The following is a 13,198-nucleotide window of genomic DNA, read 5'->3' as shown; positions in this document are numbered from 1 at the left end:
TCTTAGTGGAGTAGAGAAACCCTTGAAGTATTTAGGATAATTTCTGGCTTTTCCTTCCCATCCTCAGATCCTTCACTTCATTGGTTGGACTTTAGCCTCCAGCACCTCAGATCTCCAGGCTGCTTTCTTTTAGGACCTGGTATCTAAAAAGCTCCCAAACCACCCATGTGTATCTTATCTACTGATTCCAACGCTTGTTTCTGTCCAGTTGAGCATCATAAAGCATGATCTTAAAGTCCCAACTCATTGGTTAAAACACCATGCGTTCCAGTCCCAGATACTTCAAGTTTCCCTTCCTCCAATCATACTTCTGCCTTCCACTTCATTGGCCTGTTTGGCTTTTCTGGCGTATCTCATAATTTCTCACCTCCACGACTTCCCATGCTGTCCTACAGTAGAGTTTCCTTCTCTTTGGTCCTTGCTCTGGTGTGGGTAAGCTGCCTGATGAGGATTTTCTGATGGTCACTCCATGGGTCACTGCCACCTCATTTCTGAGTCCTCAGTGATTCTTCAGTAAATGATCTATGCTCATTTCTCTTTCAGAAATGGAGTCCTTGTCTCCTTCCTTTGCCATAAATTCCTCTGGCTGCAAACTCACTGTTCTTGTCTTTTTTCTGCTACATATTAAAACTTTATACATTCCTTATTATGATGGTTCAGATAGTTGTTAAATAGAATTCTTTATAATCTATAGAAAAATAATGTCCTTGAAAACAGCAACAATAGCCTGATCTACTAGAAAGAGAGAAATCTGGCTATTTTGCTTGTTCTTGAGAAGGACATCCATGACATCCATCACATAGGAGAGCATGGAAAGTGGAAGGCTAGTTAGGTAGATACTCTTCTGAATTCAGTTTATCTTGAAAATGCCTATGTGTACCTTAGCTCACAGTTTTGTGATGCACAAACTGGAATACATCACAACAGACGTTGGTAATGGAAATGTTATAATTTTGATACCAAAATTCTACTGTGGTAACATAAAAACATTTATTTTTTACTCATTAATTGCTCATTTTTTCTTATATCTTGAAGAAATAAATTGTTATGTCATTCCATGATTAATGCCATCATCACTCCTTTCTGCCTCTTCTAGGATTTGACACCATGTCCTTTTCTCACGCCTCCTTAAAATCCCCTCCTTAGGTCCTTCTTTCAGTCAGCAGCCTTGCATATCTTTGCTTAGTTTTCATGGTCCCTCTGCTCCGACTTGCTTGTGGTTGGGTCCTGTGTCATCTCTCCACTGATGCTACTTTTGGAAAGACCCCTTGCTCCCTGTATCTGTGCATCTCTTCTCAGGCCTGACTCAGAAATCTTGTTGATTTTGAAGAAATCAAGCACATCATTCTTGAAGCTCTTTTCTCTTCCAGTTACTTTCTTGAGATCCTCTTCCTGATGTTTTAAAAAGCACTTGGCAGTAACTATTTCTATTGTGCTAGACACAATATGAAAGTATATCTTATTCTTATGTTCAAAGGTAGGCTCAATGTAGACATGATGTATATTAGGCATAAAAATTACATAGTTGTACAGTTCAAAATAATTTTTGAACTAATCGTTTGATGTAATATTTTGACTGGTGCATTACTTCTTATATTAATTTATTCAATATTCTATATCAAATTTGTGTATCTTCAGCTAGAAATGGCAGCACACATACTTGGGAGGCAGATATCTGAGTTCTAGGCCAGTCTGGTCTGGTTTACAAAGTGAGTTCCAGGACAACTAGGACTACATAGAAAACCCCTGTCTTGAAAAAACAAAAACAAACAAACAAACAAAACCCCAACAAAGCCAAAAACTAAAAAACCAAAAACCAAATCAACAAAAATTCAACTATCTTCAAAAAACAAGAAAATGCTTTTTAAAGTGTCTTTCTGAACATGATATACTCTTACAAATAGGTGCAACAGTTAGTTATCTAGAGGCTTCAAAAACTCATACTCTTTAGCAAGTAAGAACACTCCATATTTAGGTGGCACATCTGGCTACAGCAATGCTGACCACCGTGTGTACCCAGGAAATACTTCCCTTGTCCTTCTGCTGTACCATTTTCTTCAAGAAGGTCCCCTAACTTGGCTTGTGAGAAAACAAAATGCTTGTTGTTCTTGACAATTAGGTTACATGATAACCTGCTTTAAACAGGAAACTCATGTTGAGATTGGTAGCACCGAACTGTAATTTCAAGTACATGGGATTAATTTAAGGCCTGCTGAAGTTACAGAGTAAATTCAAGATTAGCCTGGGAAATTTAGTGAGATCCTGTGGTCAGAATATTTTAGAAGTTGAAAAAGGGATAGAGGATGAAGCTCAGGAGTAGTGTGCTTGCCAAACATCACAAGGTTGACCCCCAACACCACAAACAGCAGAATCCTAGGGCAACTGCTTCAACTGTGTCCCACCATTTTAACTCCATTATAAGCACACTAGTTCTAACACTAGCTACTTCTTTCTTTATTATCACATTTATTAACTTGCATTAATTGTATAAATCATGCATTCTCTGTATTAGGTCGATACATGCATGCTTTGTGTGTTGTTTATGTGCCCATCTGGTTTCCTCCCCCATATCTCTTTCATCTTCCCCCTTCAGCAACCTTCCTGTTTCCTCCAAGTCCCTTCCTAATTTCTTTCCCCATTAGAAATGTCCTTTCTGCTTCTAATGACACTATTTTCTACTTACACAAGGTTTACCAACAGGGTTCCTTAAATGGGCGAAAATACATAGCATTTATCTTTCTGTGTCTAGCTTGTTTCACTTAACCAAAGGTCTTTAGTCACCCCAAAATTGTTACAAATGCCAGAATTTCTTTTATTTTGATGTATAAATATAGCATATCTTCTTTATTCATCCATAAGCCGAGGGGCATCCTGGTTGGTTCTATATCTTTGCCTGTTGGGTATGTTGCTGCTGTAAAACATGGAGGCATGAGCAACTGTATATTCAACTGTTCAACAGAACAATTTCCCCGCTTTGTGTCAACATCAGGGAGTGGAGTCACTGGTCATATGGGGGTTCTGGTTTTGGTTTTTAGACTCTCCATAGAATTTCTTCAATGCTCTACTAATTTATATTCCCATAAAGCTCATGACTTGTTAACTGCTTCCTAGCTGTGGAAATGTTTCCTTCTTCATCTCTACTTCTATGATAAGTGGTTGATGACTTTTATGTTGTGTACTCCTTTCTTCCTTATTCATGTTATCAGGAAGATAAATACTTTTAATGGTAACAAGTGTCTCATGCCTTTTCACAGTTCTTATAAAACTTAGGAATTCATCAAAGCTAGAGATTAATTTTTGATTGCTGAGTGAATTTTTAAAAGAACACAGAGTAGCAGGGCCCTTTTGGATGAAGGAACTTACACAGAGGCTGGAATACACAAGGAAGTCATGAGACCAACTAACAACTGGTTGATAGATAAGAGTTTACATGGATGTACAGGTGAAACGAGGGATCAGGCCGAGTTCCTTGGGTGTTTCAGTTTAAGCTATAGGCTGGTCTTTCTACTGGATCCAGGAGACAGATACAAAAGAGAAAACATAGCTAACCTTTATTTTATAGAGCAACAATCTTCTTGGTTGAATATTTGACTGACTGTGGAAAGCAAAGCCAAGGGGATGATATTCAGAGACTTACCTGAAATTATGAACTTTATAAGAAATTGGAAGTGCTGATGGCTTTGAGCAAGAATATTGCAGTACTCTTAGACTGTTCAGGCTTTACACATAACTAGGTGAAGGAACTCACATAAGTAAAGATAATTAAGAAGCAAATAACTGAATCAAGAAGTTGTGAGTTGAATAGTTCCTTACATTAAACAACCTATTTAAAAATACTCTCTTCATTAAATATTAGACTCTCTTGAAATATGTCATTAAAATATAGACTTTAATTTGTGGAATTCTTATCATTACAATGAACATCTTTGTAGTGTTTTTATACTAGTACTTTTATTCTTTTAAAGATTATTCATTTGTGTGTGTGTGTGTGTGTGTGTGTATGTATGTGAGAGCCAGGGCACATATGTAGAGGTAGTGGACAACTCAGAATAGTCCATTCTCTCTCTACCATGTATGACGCAGGGATCTGAAAATCAGGCCATTCAGCTTGTTCATCAACCACACTCACCCACTGAGTCATTGCCCAGATTCTATCTCCATACTTTTAGAAAGCAGATAAGTTTAATGCTGCCTAATGGGACTTAGAATGTTAGGAACACAATGAAATGATTGTGTATATGTGGGACTAGTTAACACATGACACAATAATTATGTGCAATGATAAGCTTTTTGTAAATTTGCAATCTCATCAGGACTTTTTGAAAGCTCCTAGGTCATCAGGGTTCTCTCTAACTCAGGGAGACTCAAAAAAAACCCACTAGCTTGTTGTGAGAAGTCAAAGCACAGGAGGGCAGCTATTCATAGTCACAATCTATGGCTTCAAGGCGTTTGCCCTCTAGCGGGAATGAACTGCAGACAGCTGCCTGACCTGCTTCCTGGTCTAAATGACTGGGAGATGAAATTGAATTAAAAGCTATTTCAGTGTTAGTGTTTCACTGATGTTTAAAAGTGAGGAATATAGAAAACTAGAAATCCATAGGCATATAGTGAAAGAATGAGGAGAAGAAGAGAAGAGGGAAGAAGGGAAAACACACAGTGGCGAGGACAGCGCTGGAGGGGGTTAAGCGTAGGACTGAAGCATCAGAGTGACAGGGGTCAATGTGAGCCAGGGCAAGAACACAGCGAGGCTGCACTGAAGGAATGAACTAGATATGAGGAGGAGTAAATTGATCTGTGATGAAAGAGGGATGAGAGCAGGGGAAAAGGAAATACTTCCTGTTTCAATAGCACGTTTCATTTTCATAATGCTTTCTAAATATTAACTAATTAACCCTCATTGCAGTCCTGGGCATAAGCATTATTATCATAGTTATTATTATTAATAAGTAATGTAAAAGGGGTCAGGAGGGTTAGACACACAAAGCTTTAAATCTTGTACAAGTATTTTATTTCTCTGACATGAAAGCGGTGGCTGGAAGGGAAGTTTTGTTTCAGATTCTTGAATCCATTACTGCTGGATGAGTCCTGCACCATCTCACACCTCTCACTTTAGTGGCTGTAGAATGCAGAATCCGATGATGCCAGTAATCCCTCACCTGCGGCTCAGCCTTGATAGTGGGACCAAAGGGCCTTAAATGCAGTTTGGACACTTGATTGATAGAATTATTGTAGCTAGTACCATCACTTCTAAGAACAACATCTAACTTCTCTTGAATGCTCTTTGTTTGTGAATGGCAGTAGACCCAGGCACACCGCTCATGGTGCCTAAATGGTACCTAACATGGTTTTGCAGACATTGTCTTTATTTGGATGCACTGAGGACAGAGGGAGCTTTCCCTCTGTTCAGGAAGCTTACAGCTGTGTTTTTAATCCCACTTTTGTTCTTTTCTGAGAGGATATTGGGAAATAGACTGACTAAATCTTTGAATATATAGAATGGAATTCACTTTTCATTCCAGCCAGAATAAGCAATGTCCATCTTGACATTCACAAGCTAATTATTGTTCAGGTAGGAGGCTGAGATTTCCCTTATCAACAGTAGCAAGAGAGGCCGCATGGTCATGTGCTGTTTGTTTCTAGACTGCTTTTACATTCTCCAAGATGGTCCTTGTTTCAAAAGTAAATTTTAGCAGGGATTCAGGTTCATGTTGGAGTTAACTGAGACTCTTTGGTCCCCTGCATATACTTTGTATTTTGCTTTCCTTTATCTAAATATAGTTTATAAATATTGACTTTTTTATTGAAGCATAAATAAATAGTACCCAATTCCTTAAATGAAAATTTCCAATCCTTAAATAGTTTTCCAAAAATTTTCAGTGAAAAAAAATTTTACATCTTTTTAACATCTTCACATTTATTATATTTTTAGATTTATTTCTTTATTTTGCATGTGTGGGGGTACATCTGCTACTCTGTGTGTGTGTAAGTCAAAACTCCTAGTTGCAGGAGGTAGTTTGTTTGTTTGTTTGTTTACATCATGTGGACTCCAGGAATTAAACTCAGATCTTCAAGCATGGTGACAAGCAAGCTCTCTACCTACTGAGCCATTGTCCAAACCCAAAAATTGCAACTTCAAACTCACATATATAAAAATTGTTTTGCTCATGGTGCTTAATAGGCCATAGCTTCTCTTTTACATGAAAAAATTATGTTGTGTCCTGAATTTGAGAACCTGAACTATTAACACATTGGCTGTTTAATGTATGTAAAAAAATCTTTGTCATTTTCATATGTCTTTAAGATTTTATAATTTATTTGAGACAAAGAGTTATTAGTTGCAAAATTTAAAAAAAAAATCACCTGTCTCATGCATATTGTATCATTTACGCTAACAAGAGAAAACTGTAAATAAATATTATATACTTCCTTAAATGAATGGAACCACCATAGAACTAGTCATTGTTTGATACAATATATGGGATCTTGTAAATTTCACCAAATAATTCTGTTCATTTTGAAAGTTGCTTATGTGTCTTGTTGTAAGTTTGTTAACTAGTTTTCAAGATTATCAACTATGTGATCCCATACAGCTTCTCTAGGGTAGCTGCTGTCCTTAGCAAGGTTGGCAAAATTCTGCTGAGAGGAGGAGGAAAGCATGTAAGAGCCAGAGAGCATGCAGGACGCCAGGGAAGCAAAGCCTTCTAAACCACAGCCAGAGCATGTGTGAGCTCACAGAGACTGGGGCAGCATGCACAGGGCCTTCATGGATTTGCACCAAACAGGGCCATAGAGCTGTGAGGAGAAGTGGACACATGCTCCATCCCTAACCAGGAAGCTATCTCTAATCTCTTGCAAATGAAAAATTAGTTTTTTCCAAGGGAGTTTCACTGAGGAAATAAACCACTCTTAAGGGTAGGCCCCATGCACAGCAATAGATGGTCAACAGAAAATGAACTCAATGGCATCTTTGGAATGACTTTGTCTCATAATATTGTATCATAGCTTTATTTTTTTTTAATCTTGTAGGTCCTTTGCATACATATTATGTATATAGTACATTATCATGGCTTCTAATTTTGTCTTTTTAATGTTATTTCTCTCTGTGTGAATGTGTGAATCTCTATGTCTATATGTATTTCTTGTGCTTTTTCTTTGGCTCTTCTTCTGTTTGCTTTGTTCTATTCCAACTTGTTTGTTTTTATCTTATTTTATTATGTTCCTTAGATGCATGTTTGGTGTTTTATTTATTTTTTTGTTTTTTGTTTTTTTTTTTGTTTTGTTTTGTTTTTCGAGACAGGGTTTCTCTATAGTTTTGGAGCTGTCCTGGACTAGCTCTGTAAACCAGACTGGCCTCAAACTCACAGAGTTCTGCCTCTGCATTCTGAGTGCTGGGATTACATGTGTGTGCCACCACCGCCTGGATGGCTGTTTGTTTTCAGATAAGAGACAGAAAGAGTATGGATCCTGAATGAGGGAAAGGAGAAACACTGGGAGGAGTCTGGGGAGAGGAAGTTATAATCAGAATATATTTTATGAAAAATCTATTTTCAATAATGTAGTTGGAGAGCTTCTCTCTAGGTGCCACCAAGCCCCCGTGGTCCCATAACCCATGTATAAAATAATCATACAGACACTTACATTATTTAAACTGCTTGGCCGTTAGCTCAGGCCTACCATTGTCTAGCTCTTACTCTTATATTTAGCCCATTTCTATTAATCTATACTTTGCCATGTGGCCCGTGGCTTACCAGTACCTTACATCTTGTCATGGCCGAGGCTGGCAGTCTATCCCCTCAGCCTTCCTGTTCCCAGCCTCCTCCTCTTCCTTGTCCTGCCTACCTTATCCTTCCTGCCTGGCTACTGGCCAATCAGTACTTTATTTTATTTTAACCAATTGGAGCAACACATTTGACATACAGAACATCCCACTGCACAATAAAAGAAAAATAATTTTAAAAAGTTAACAGACTTTTAAGTTTTGAATTCACAAGAATTCCTTTTAGAATTTTATTGGAGAAGATAATACCCTTTTATTCCCTTCTTTTTTTTTTTGTTTTTTTTTTGTTTTGTTTTTTGAGATAGAGTTTCTCTGTGTAGCTTTGTGTCTTTTTCCTGGAACTCCTCGAACTCACAGAGATCTGCCTGGCTCTGCCTCCCGAGTGCTGGGATTAAAGGTGTGCGCCACCACCGCCTGGCTTATTTCCTTCTTATGTTTAGGAGAATATAATATGTTTTTGGGCTCATCTACATGTGTGTGCTAAAAGTGGAGAAATAATTGTAGTCAGAAGACTCTGGTTTGTCAACAGCTTGTTATAATTTCTTCATGTAACCAACATCATAAACTCATGTGATTTCAAAGATTATTTTGGGCAACAGAAGTCCCTAGAGCAAATTTGTTACAAGAAATAGAAATTGGCTTTGGAGATCTTATGTTATATCTGCCAATCTTTAAAGCAATGCAGTTCATACAAAGCCAATGCCTGTGCCTCTATGCCTACAAAAAAATACATAATCAGCTGGGTGATGGTAGCACATGCCTTTAATCCTAGCATTCAGAAGGCAGAGGCAGGAGGATCTCTGTGAGTTTGAGGCCAGCCTGTGCTACAGAGTGAGTTCCAGGAAAGGCACCAAAACTACACAGAGAAAACCTGTCTCAAAAAACCAAAAACCAAATATATATATATATCACTGTAAAGCAGAAACTAAAATGTATGAACTAATAAGAAAAGCAGTTGGAATGCAAACTATATGTTTTATTACAGAAGTTGAGAGAAGAGAGGAATTATACTGGCCTGGAATGCAACCAGAGATACTACAGGAAGTGACATCCAAGTTATAGCGGCAGGCACTGTAATTAATTGTGGAAATGATGCTTTTAAGCATCACACACACAGGCCCTACTATGTGTATCAGCTATGGCCACGTTGTGAGCAGTGCATGGTCTTGGCCCCATTCCTTCTGAAAGAGAGGGTCTTTTTCTGCAGAATTCTTTCTGCCAATGTGTCATCCATGAAGTTTTGAACTGTGAAAGTTGTTCAGACAGACACTGTAGAGCTATGGAGCTGCTTCTTGTGATGTCCTCTGAGGTCACACGAAATACATTGGTATTTTCTTGAAAACTGTCATTTAATAATGCATGAGTAAAACATTCAATTTAAACCCTTGAATTTGAGAATCTCTGCAAAAATTGGAAGTTTAGGATACAGGGTGATCTATCAACTATTAGAAAATCTATTTTTTTTAAATGTGCTAAAAGATTGGATGAAAAATAATGATTAACTTCAAGAATGGCTTTTTAATATGATTTTGATGTACAGGTATGTCATTGATGATATTTATCAAATAATATGGGTAGAATAAAATTAGCAGAGATCAGCTGATCTCTATTTTTATAAAGAGAAAAAATGGCCCAGAAGTCTAGATTTGCACTTGTTTGCATGTCAAGACCCATTATTGAAGGCAAAGTGATCCATCTTCTTTGTCACCATTTTCCAGAATTCCTGAATTGAGCATTGGAGATAGAGCAACAGTGCTTTATATACATAATTAAACAAGTGATTTTGGCTGGAACAAAGAGGTAGATTTACTACTGTTTCTTTCATCTCAAGTTGCCACCCCCAGAAAGAAGAAACTAACTGTGTGACATTTCCAGAAGTAGGTCTTCCAAACTAGCCTAAACTAGTATGGTCCATGGAAATGTCCTCAAAGCAAACATAGAGTGTTATTTCCCTTGGCAAAGATGTGACAACTTGAAATATACTATTTTTTTTTTCCCCAGCAAGCAAGCTGGCTGCACAAACATCTATCATTATTCAGCATCAAACTAAAAAGTCTTATTCTGAATGCCAATTCCTGCCGACCATGTGTCTCTTAATTATGGAATCTGCAACTGCTGGTTCCGTGATGATCAAGGAGCACGCTGTTCGAAAGACCACAGTTCGGCTCTAAGTAATCAATACACTATTCAAAAGCCATCTAGATGCACAGTTTGATTTAGAAACGCTGAGAGCACTCCAGAGCCACCTCACAAGTCTTGTTAAGTAGGTTTCCTGAGTTGGTGAGCCTCGGCCTATGTGTTCAGTTTTGGAGACCCCCATTTTCTCTCACTGAAGTTACTGGATTTTTTTTGGGGTTATACAGGAAGAAGGGCCATGCCTCATAGTTAAACACGCACCTTTCTTCTTTCCTAGTCCTGAAATGAGGTGAGATTAAAATGCAGAAGTTAAACTTCCAGGGGGCCAGAAACAAGCAAATTCTTTGGCTGAAAGTAATTGTTGAAGCTTTACATAATTTTATAGCATTTACTTATTGTTTTGATCAAAAGAAGACCATCATGTTCATGTCTAGGGTTGCTGAGGTATGAAGAAGTATGAATTCCTTTGATAGCCCTGGATTGTCTTCTTATTTTTAAATCTGAGAAATAGAAAACATTGGGAAGTGAAATACTCCAGGTAAAATAGGTTAAACAAAACAAGAGACAAACACAACAAAGGCTAGATCCAGGATGAGAACCCGAACCTCCATGATTCTAGATCCAGGATGAGAGCCCGAACCTTCGTGATTCTAAAGCATATAGAGGGCCATCACCCACTGCTGAGTCACAGAGGACCAAACCTCACTACCCAGACTGTTCCCACAGTCCAGCACGGTCACCCTAACTCTGCCCCTTGAAGCTGGCCAACTCTCCCAAGGGGAGTTTGTTGCAAATTTCAAATTTTTGCCAAATCCATAAGAGCAATTCAACTTTAATGGTTTAGTGGTCGACATGGGTGCAATGGTGACTGGTTGCTTTGTTCTTATTTGTGACGCTCAGCTGATTTGAGAGGGCTGTGAATCAAAATGACTGAAGTGGATTACAGGACAGGATGGGAAGAGGACAAAGGCAGTGGCCAGGGAGAGCAGAAAAGGGAAAGGGAAGGAAATCGTCTTCACTGGTGACCCTCTAGAGAGGGTCTGAGCGATTGTGGGACTGGCTGGTAAGAGAGATTTGTCCTGACTGGGTCAGGCAGGAAAACTCTAACTACAAATGGCGCCCAACGTGGGGCACGAACCCACGACCCTGAGATTAAGAGTCTCATGCTCTACCGACAAAATTTGGATATAAGGATATGTTGCTTTGGAAAGGAGTCTCTGCTTTTGTTTCCACAGAAAGCCAGAGGCTGTGGATTTGTTCCAGATTAAGATATATCAGGTTTGATCAGCCAAGACCACCTGAAAGGTCTCTGATGACACCATGGCCCAGATGATCTGACATCCAGAATGGTTTCAAGGCAACTGGCTCAGAGGTTCACCCTAATAGACTACTCCATAATCCTAAAATTTCCTTTGTATCCCCATAAGATACAGCGCCCCCCTCCAGCAGGAAGTAATAAGAGAAACTACGCCCACATTCCCAAAATTATCAAGCTGGCTTTGGAGATGGAATTGGCTCACTCCTTCTCTAAACCCAGACATATTGCTAAAACAAAAGGTTAAGAGATTCTTGTGTCCCAAATCAGAAGAGCCCTCTGGTGTGGGACAGAGAAAAACCAATATTTTTCTTTAAAGCAGGTTGATTATAAATGAGATCTCTTTCTAAAGAAGAAAGGGGGATATGATATAGATATAATAGGATGAAAGGGTAGATTAGGGAACTTACTTCTAAAGAGCAACAACTTGTTTAAAATGTTTTACATTGGTTTAGATTTTAGTCTATTGATACAAACTTAGTTAATTTTGTTATATTGTGTATATATTTCTACTCTTGTTTAAGGTGTTATGTTTATATAGCTCATTTAAAATTGTAATGGATAATTAAAAATAGATTGATAATTAGTCATCTATGATAATCACACTCGTAGCCATGTTAGTTAAGTCTTCTAGGTATACACAGAGATATTTCAGATAGATAGGAAATCTTCAAATACTTCAAAGACCTACAGAATATGGCATTTAAAATATTTTTAAAATTTAGACTTTCTGGACAGTGAGACATGTCTGCTCCTGGCAGCACTGATTTACTTCAGAGAGGAGGATGGGCATTGAAAACACTTCATATCTTATCTTCACCTTGGCAAAAATAGCCTTTTGGGCTAGAAACTGTTCTTGCCTGGACTGCTTGATCGACTGGACATGCAGGACCCATAGAAAGGTGACCACTAAACTTTGCTTGACAAAATGGTCCTTCAGGTTCCTGCTTCGCAGAGGAAACGGCCAGACATTTTACAGGACACTGAGAGAAGTGACCAAGAGACTCTAGCCCTGTGGGCTGAAGACAGATGCCCCAACTTTACAAAGGAACATTAGGTGACTGTCCAGGCTGCCAGCTGTCTCTGTCTACTCTTGCAAGACTCCTGAAAAATGCTTACATCCTTCTCCCGGTTCTCAGGTAATATTATATCCTTCTGAGGTCTTTGATATGGTTGAAGACTAGATAGTTATAATTTCCTCAGTTATGATACAAGATAAGATAGATATAAAACCTTAGACTCACAAATATAAGATAGATAGGATATCTTCTTTAATATTGTAACTGTAATTCTTGCTAGATAATTGTTTTGTTATATGTAATTGTACTATGTAAAAGTTAAAACCTTCCTTTAAAAAAAAGAAAAGGGGAAGTGCTGTGGATATCGCTCTGTGTAAATAAATTTCTGATTGGCCAGTGGCCAGGCAGGAAGTATAGGCGGGACAAGAGAGAAGAGAATTCTGGGAAGTAGAAGGTTGGAGAGAGACACCGCCTACCGCTGCCATGAAAAGCAACATGTAAAGACACTGGTAAGCCACAAGGCATGTGGCAAAGTATAGACTAACAGAAATGGGTTAATTTAAGATAGAAAAAGCAGATAACAAGAAGCCTGCCACGGCCATACAGTTTGTAAACAATGTAAGTTTCTATGTGCTTTCTTGGTTGGGTCTGAGCGATTGTGGGACTGGCTGGTAAGAGAGATTTGTCCTGACTGGGTCAGGCAGGAAAACTCTAACTACAAACGCTCTGTGCTCCCAAGAAATACGAATGCAGTGAAGACAGTCTGACAAAAACATTTGATCTGGGCTTTTTCCTTAATTAAATTAGAGCCATTTGAGTAGTTGACTGAATAATGGGGTCAGGGAGACAAGAGCAGCAACCTTAAGGAACCTTCCCTCTTTCATTTATTATGTTTATAGATTGTTTTGCATTTTTCCAGCAGCACATGGGAAGGCAGGGTCATTTCTTATT

This window comes from Onychomys torridus, chromosome 10 (assembly GCF_903995425.1).
Source record: "Onychomys torridus chromosome 10, mOncTor1.1, whole genome shotgun sequence".
NCBI classification, from domain to species: Eukaryota; Metazoa; Chordata; class Mammalia; order Rodentia; family Cricetidae; genus Onychomys; species Onychomys torridus.
This window is presented reverse-complemented; position numbering follows the sequence as displayed.